The following is an 8,943-nucleotide window of genomic DNA, read 5'->3' on the forward strand; positions in this document are numbered from 1 at the left end:
TATACTTTTTAAAAGAAAGAAATACTCTTTAAATTGAAATCTCTGTTTCTAAAAGGTATTTTCCCATAGGCATGGAGGTAAATTAAATTCTAAGACTCTGAGCCATACTTTGTTTAAACAGAGTTTCAGAGCCTTTGCCTCACTTAAATTAATACTTTAACTTATTTTTTATTGCTTATTTTTCTCACTCACTGCATGTCTCCTGCCCCAATAAATACGTTTTAGGGCAGGGATTTTTTATCTATCTTGTCATTACTCTAGTCTCACCACAAATCAGCATAGCAATGGACAATCGCAGCTTTTTCTTTTTTTAATATATTTTATTTCTTTCAGAGAGGAAGGGAGAGGGAAAGATAAATAGAAACGAAATACTCTTTAAATTGAAATCTCTGTTTCTAAAAGGTATTTTCCCATAGGCATGGAGGTAAATTAAATTCTAAGACTCTGAGCCATACTTTGTTTAAACAGAGTTTCAGAGCCTTTGCCTCACTTAAATTAATACTTTAACTTATTTTTTATTGCTTATTTTTCTCACTCACTGCATGTCTCCTGCCCCAATAAATACGTTTTAGGGCAGGGATTTTTTATCTATCTTGTCATTACTCTAGTCTCACCACAAATCAGCATAGCAATGGACAATCGCAGCTTTTTCTTTTTTTAATATATTTTATTTCTTTCAGAGAGGAAGGGAGAGGGAAAGATAAATAGAAACATCAATGAGAAAAATCACTGATTGGCTGCCTCCTGACACCCCTCACTGGGGATCGAGCCTGCAACCCAGGTATGTGCCCTGACCAGGAATCGAACTGTGACCTCCTGGTTCATAGATTGATGCTCAATCACTGAGCCACACCAGCCAGGTGACAACCACAGCTTTAATGAAGACTTATTAGATAACTCATCACTGCTCGCTGAATGAATGAATGTGTGAATACCCAAGAAGGGCAGCGTGATCTGAGGTGTCATTTTCTTCATTCTGAGCCTCTTTGTCCAAGAGGAGAGCTCCGTGTGGGGCCCATTGACCAGGTCCCTCCCTCTGCCTTCACCTCTGCTGAAGATGGTTCCAGGTTTCTTCTGGGGTGCTAACAATCCGGTACTCAAGGAAGGTCGCTCGGCACGCAGCAGTCTCCCCCGAGAAGCCCGCTTCTGCCCCAGCATTCACGCTCCCAGCCGCCTGCTGCTTCCTGACCACGGTGTAACTGAAGGCGGCAGGCACTTCCACAGCAGCGTCTGGGACCGAAGAACCTGGTTCCAGGATGTGCATGAGGGAGACATCAAGTGGTTCATCGGGTAGTTGCCAAAACTGAGAGCGAGCCTTCTTCCTCTGTATTAGAGAAAACTGGTGTATCTTGGTGGCACTCACCAAGCATTTGACAGGTCTGAGCTGTCGGTCTCCGAGCTCTTTGACCAATTTCTTGGTAATTTTCTCAAACATGGAGGGCATGTTGTTGCTTGCTCTGCACAGTTGTCTATCAGGATGTGGTTTCAGCCTTTAAAACCCCAGCTCTGCACCTGGTCGGGGCTGCTCTCTGGACTCCCAGTTGTATATTGTCTTGTCTTATAGAGAAAGGCTCCAATGGGTAGGGCTCCTTCCAATCTCCAGACTGCCTGAGGTCAGACAAAATCCAGAGAACAGAGAAGTGCGACTCCGCTGGTCGTGTTTTCTTCCCAAAAGCAGGTCCCCGACTGAGAAAACCGTATCTTGGCGGCGCTCACCAAGCATTTGACAGGTCTGAGCTCTCGGTCTCCGATCTCTTTGACCAATTTCTTGGTAGTTCTCTCAAATATGGAGGGCATGTTGCTAGGGGCAGAGAGAAGGGAAACATGAAGATCAAGTGGGTCTTACAGATAAGATTAAATGAGTTTCATGTGTCATTCAGAGAGTTGGCAGTGACTTGACTGTGTCATAGGCCTTTGTCGTGTCTACACAGTGAAGTCACATGCATGTGCAAAGGCCCTGGGTCTTCCTTAAATAACTGTCCTCAGGATGGTCTTTAGTGAGCAGATGAGATATCTAGACCTGCAGTCCCTGCTGGGTCATGGGACCAATGAGCACTTGCTTAACTTGTTGGACGTGCCAAAGAGGAGGTAAGTTCCCCTCCAAAACCAAATGTACGCACTTCCTTATGCCACCACAGTTCCCATCAAGCTGGCCACACTGTACGATGGTTAGTCCCCTTGGAGGACTGATTGTTAGTGTGTGTGAACTACCCGTGTTCAGTGCTGCAAAGCCCTTGCTTTTTAAGATCTTACCGAGCCTTGCTGTGACTGAAACAGAACAAGAGTGTGGCTGTCACAAAGGTGGGCATGAGATGGTTAAATAAAAATCCAGACACCTGCATTGTTTTGCTAAGTGGACCATGATTCACCAGAAAATTATGAAGTGCCTCATTTTGAGGTGTCAGGAGCCTTGTATGGGTACTCGTCAACCTGTAGTCATCTACCTGTACTCGTCAACATGTAGTTATACACCTGCAGTCCTCAACCTGGATGACACATTCATTCTGCTTTTAAACACTTTCCATTTCAAAGGAAGACGTCAGTAAGATGGCAAAACAGGATCTTTCAGCCCTCAGCCCTCCACAGAAACACCAGTTCTGACAACCACCTGGGGACAAAAAGTTCCTCTGTGGGAGCCAAGAGTCCAACAAATCAAAACCTCCAGGAATGGAAGCACAGCAGTTTCATGTCACCCCTCCTCCGAGGCAGCACAATTCAGTCAAGACTAACTGCAAAGCCCAGGCTTCTCCCATGGGGAGTAGAGCACAGTGATCCTGGCTCCCAATCATGTGGGACACTCCTAACCCCATGACCCACACTTCCCCCATAGGGGAGTAGAGCACAGTGAGTTTCTCCCCACCCTGTAGGACACTCCTAACCCTGTGGCCCACGCTTCTCCCATGGGGGAGTAGAGCACAGTGATCCTGGCTCCCTGCCATGCGGGACACTCCTAACCCTGTGGCCCACGCTTCTCCCATGGCGGAGTAGAGCACAGGGAACCCCTCCCCCCACTCCTATGCAGGACACTCCTAAGAGGCCTGCTTTTTTTTCATCCCACCCACAGTGCTCAGGCTGGTTGGCATGGCTGAATACTCTGAGGGCAGGTGGATGGCACTGATAGATGAGTGGATAGAAAAGATGTACATTTACACAGTGGAATATGACTCCGCCATAACAAGAATGAAATCTTGCCATTTGAGACAACTTGGATGGACCTAGAGGACATTATACTAAGCGAAATAAATCAGAGAGAAAAAGACAAATACCATACGATTTCATTTATATGTGGAATCTTAAAAAAAAAATAAACAACACAAAACAGACCCATAGATACAGAGACTAAGCTGATAGTTGCCAAAGGGAAGAAGGTGAGGATGGGTGAAAAACAAGATGTGTCAAAAATATATTCCTTAGCCTTACCTATTCATGTGTTGTTACCCAGATTTCTTTTACATTAGGGAGAACTGTAGGAAGAAGTGTTAATTTGGGGGGTGGGAGGATTGAGCGTGGGAGGGGGTGTTTGTCAATCTAAAACAAACCAAAAACATCACTACCCATTTCTCAAACCTATTAAAAACATTTTTCTCTCTGACTATAGTATTGTTATTGCCATAATTAGCTAGTTAATATTAATAAAAGAAAAAAAGCAAAGGGGAGGCCACACACTATAAGCATGCTCATCTGGGCAGCTTCATGTTCCCCAGGGAACCACCGGTCCACTCCCTGCAGGTCACTGGGGGTAGGGATAGAACAAAGGGGGAGATGGGCACATGTGCTGAAGTCGGGGGGCGGCAGGGAGGGTGTCGGGGTGTAGGCCTGTCAGTCTAGCCTGGGGAACAATAGATTGGCTGGGGGGTGACCCCCAGAAGCATGTGAAATCTTGAAGAGTTAATTGGTTAGTTTGGAGAAGCTCCTGGTTAAAACCCCAGAGTTCCCTCTCTCTTGTTTGCTCTTGTTCTTTCTCTCTCTTGTTCTGTGACTTGCACTTGGCTGTGTGCTCCCCTGATCTCTCTCCATAGTCAGGTGGCCTTACACAGCCACATGGTCCATGATATGCTGACCCCACACGCAATGGATCCAGCTGGGAACACAGCTAAGTTAGCCAAGTGCTGGACTGGAACTGGACTTTAACATGGAACAGAAATTCTGAGCAGTGGCCTTGATCCTAGCCCTGCTAAAGGCAAGATTGGACTTCTTCCATGACGAGACAGAAATGGGACCTTGGAGGGGAACCCCCTTAATTTTACATCATTAATAAAGCTTTCCATGAAAACCCATCCTCCCATGGGAACTTTAGGAAATTCTTTTCTTCGCAATACTCCATGTACCCCACTTCCACCAATAACAATATCTTCGTATTCACCCCCTGGTCCCTGGTTAGAACTTACCAGATTGTATATTGTCTTGTCTTATAGAGAAAGGCTCCAATGGGTAGGGCTCCTTCCAATCTCCAGACCGCCTGAGGTCAGACAAACTCCAGAGAACAGAGAAGTATGACTCGTGTTTTCTTCCCACCAGCAGGTCCCCGACTCAAGGTCCAGGGCAATATCCTGTAACAAGAAGCAGATGAGGCCCTCGCCTCCTCTAGACTACGTCTGGGGCTGAGCTCTGGATCACGGTCTTACCTCTCAAGTCCTTCTCAGCCGAGTGGAGACTAGAATCAGGCAGGGTTTCTATATATACTGTCTCTGCCAGGCTGTCCCACAGGACAGGAGATAGGATCTCCAGAAGCAGAGCTTGTCTGTTCCTGACCCAGAGAACAGTCTGAGCAAATCTGATTTGTGGGTTCATTCACGGATGAATGATTGTTGGGACCACTTATTTGGCTACATGCCACCTTAAACGCACTGTGTAAGATGTGGCTGTGTGTCTGCAGGAAAGGTAGATACGCTTCAGGAGAGAAGAGGTACATGCAGGACCCTGGGTAGAGCCTTGGTTCAGTTGGAATTAATGCTACCACTCCTAAGTGTCATGTACAATCGATCTTACAACAATATTTAACGGTAAAGAAAAAGGAGATTTCTTTTTAAAAGGACAAAACAACTTGCCCCAAACCCATTTACTTTCTAATTACTTCGTTCTCTCTCCTGTGGCCTCATGGGACGAAGGGCAATGCCTGGCAGAGGGGAGCCTGTGGGAGCAGGCAGTCCCAGCTCTGACGCTCAGAAGGGCAGCTGAGGGTGCTTCACAAGGCACTTATCCCCTCTTCTTCCATCCACTGTTCATGCAAGTCCCACACCTGCCCTTCCCCACCTGGGGAACGGGACAACCACTCCATGCGCCAAAGGGCTCACGGCTGTGCTTTCTACACAACCCACCAGCCCGAAAGATTTCCCCAGACTGAATTTACTTTCTATAATTTGCAATGTAAAAACAACAGACTTGAAGTCTTAGATGGTTTGGCTCAGTGAATAGAGCATCGGCCTGCAGACTGAAGGGTCCCTGGTTCAATTCCCGCCAAGGGCACATGCCTTGGTTGCAGGCTTGATCCCCAGTAGGGGGCATGCAGAAGGCAGCCAATCAATGATTCTCTCATCATGGATGTTTCCATCTCTCTTTCTCCCTTCCTCTCTGAAATCAATAAAGATATATTTTTTAAAAACACACAACAGACTTGAAATACACCATTTTGTATGTGCATATACCACTGTGCAACAGGCCAGCCCTGCTCTGGAACATTCTAGAAGCCAAGGAAACATGACTCAGCTGTTTGGGGCCAGTTATGTGAGTCCAGAGTAGCCTACAGATTTTAGTAGGCTTCATTTAGAACCAACATCACCATATGCAGCTGCTAGCTTTCCTTTCCCAGTTCCCTGTTCTCCATCCCAAAGCACCTCAACATCCCAGAGGAGGGATATAAAAGCGTGTAGCTGCAGCTAAGCATTCCTGATCCTGCACCATGAGAAATGCTGATGGAGAAGCAGCCATCTTGGAAAAGCGGAGAAACTCCACATTCCTCCCTGCAGTGTGTAAGCAGCACTCATGCCTCCCTCCTGGCAAACCTCACACAGGAGTCTTCTGTTTGTCACAGGGAAGTGCTTGGTCCCCTGGGTAAGAGTAAGCAACGACAATTTACTTAAGGTTTCAAGGGAGAGTGAGGTGGGGTGGCCATTGCACAGCATGTTATTTTCTTATAAATTCTCCACTAGCTCTTTTCTGGTTGGCCCTGTTCACAGGTTTTCATGGAGACTTTTCTCAGCCCCTCCCTGTCTCACCCTGCTTCCTCCTCCTCTTCTTTCTTTCCCCTTCCCCACCCCAAGGCCTTACAAGTTTCAGTCATGTGTTTCTCGGTTTCTGCTCTCCCCCGCATTCCCTCTCCCTTTCCTTATACAGAATACAAGCTTCTCAGAGTCCTCCACCCCTTGCTGAGCCAGCCAATTGGCCAGCTAGTTTCTAGGTTTTGGGTCTACACCTTCTACACATTTTCTAGTGTTGAGGTATTAAGGTTAGTAAGACAAAGTCCTCAATACCACGGACTATTAGCTTTAATGTGGGGACACCAACCATACACCTTCTAAAAATGAAAAACTAAAGAAAAATGGAAAGGTAAGCTTGTCCTTATGTTCTCTGAGAGCACGGTGACCCATGTTTCTAGAATTTCTTCCCTGGAGGCCTCCACGACAGCTGCCCCGAATTGCACCACTCATGCTTCCTCCCTCTCACCTCTTGCTTCTTCATCCATCACCTCACTCCCTACCAACCAGACTGTTTCAGAATTACTTTCCTGACTCCTTCTGACTGTCAGAGCTGTAGGAAGCCATGTCACACACCTCTTGTAGACGTTGGCTCTGCCAGGGTCTATCTGATTGCTTTTCATCACTTCCAGGGCCAACGGCCTGCCCCCACCATCAATACTGCCTCCCCCTTCCCCACCATTAACGGCCTGCCCCACCATCAACACTTAAACTGGATTATCCCAATCCCCTAACTAGACTTCCTGCTTCTGCCCTGTCTACGCAGCATCTTTTCAAAAGTGCATCGCATACCTCACAGGGAATCTAACTTCTGTACTACCTGCCAATCCCACTTCAAGTAAAAACAAAGTCATGATAATGATCAACAAGGGCCTGCACGCACTTGACCTCACTTTCCGATGAATTCTCACTCATTCCAGCTGTTCATATGCCAGGAATTTCTTCCTTTAATTAATTCCTCTAGCTCAGTGGTTCTCAACCTTCCTAATGCCGCGACCCTTTAATACAGTTTCTCATGTTGTGGTGACCCCCAATTTCATTGTTATAAATTGAACATAATTAAAGCATAGTGATTAATCACAAAAACAATATGTAATTATATATGTGTTTTTCGATGGTCTTAGGCGACCCCTGTGAAGGGGTCGTTCAACACCCAAAGGGGTCGCAACCCACAGGTTGAGAACCGCTGCTCTAGCTGAAATCTGTCCCCCCAAATAGCTACAGAGTTCACCTCCCTTTGTTTCAGTTTAAGTCTTACTTCAAGTCACTTCTCAGTAAGGCTTTTGCTGTCAAATTGCAAACATACCATCACCCATTAATTTATAACATCCTGACCTTCTTTTTAGGCCTCCCTTGGTTTGAGTTGGGGTGACACACAGGCTTTCCATTTAATCCCCAAGTGGGGGTCAGGGCTCAGCAGGGCCCAAAGTCTAGGCAGAGAATCTGCCCAGCCTGGAACTCACCTTCTGCAAAGCGTGTCTCCTCCTCACCATCTGTGATGTGAAGAATGTCCAGGTGGGAAGAAGCCAGGACAGCTGAGCCAAGGGTATCCGTGCTGGAGCCTCTCACATCCCCGCCCCTGCAGCCCCACACTTCCTCCTCTGGGCCAGGTGTGCAGCTTTGCTCAGGGTGCTGTGGGGACCCCTTGCATCAGAATCACCTGGGACATGTGGAAACTCAGAGTCTCTGACCTCACTCTATCTTCGGAACAATATCTTCTGAATCAGTCTCTAAAGGGGAACCTGGAAGCTGTATTTTATTACTTTATTTCTTACATTTATTGAGATATTGACATATAACACATAAATTTAAGGAGTACAACGTGATGATCTCATACACACATATATATAAAAGTGATTACCACAATTAGGTTAACCTCCATCACCTCACAAAATTACCCTTTATTCTGTGGTGATAACATTTAAGATCGACATTTGGGCCCTGGCTGGTGTAGCTCAGTGTTTAGAGAGTCAGCCCATACACCAAAGGGTTGAGGGTTCAATTCACAGTCAAGGGCACATACCTTGGTTGCAGGTTCGATCCCTGGCTCTGGTCAAGTGCAGGAGGCAAACAATCAATGTTTCTTCCCTACCCTCTCCCCCTCCTTCCCTCCCTTCCACTCTCCAAAAATCGATGGAAAAAAATGTCCTTGGGTAAGAATAATAATTAAAAAAAAAGACTGACATTCAGTTTTCAAATTAACTTGCTCTTATCATTAGAGGAGGGGTCAGCAAACTTTCTGTAAAGGGCCGGATGGTATTTTCACCTCTGAGGGCCACATGGCCCCGATCACAAGAAGCCCCTTCTACTTTGGTGTCACAAAAGTAGCCCAAAATGATACATAAACAAACCAATGAGGCTGTGTTCCAATAAGATTTTATTTATGGACATTAGAATTTGAATCTCTGTACTTTACACATACCATGGAATATTGTTCTTTTGATTTTTTCCAACCTTTTAAAAACATAGAAATGCTTCTTAGTTCACAAACACAGGCAATTTGGGCAGGCTGGCCTGCAGACTAGCTGGGAACCCCGGTGCAGAGTTAGTTCTCCCCAACACGCAGGCGTGCACTGGGCTGGCGGCAGGACCACAGCAGTGATCCTTGGTCCCGGCTGTGTCATTCTTGTTTATGTTTGTCCACTCAGGAGTTCACTTGTCCTGCCTGAAATTTGTGGATGGCACAAGATCCTCAGGGTGCGGAAGGAACACCACCCATGGCCATTCTCGAGTTCTAAAGATCAAAAAA

The sequence above is a fragment of the Myotis brandtii genome, unplaced genomic scaffold (assembly GCF_000412655.1).
Source record: "Myotis brandtii unplaced genomic scaffold, ASM41265v1 scaffold8254, whole genome shotgun sequence".
In the NCBI taxonomy this organism is placed as follows: Eukaryota; Metazoa; Chordata; class Mammalia; order Chiroptera; family Vespertilionidae; genus Myotis; species Myotis brandtii.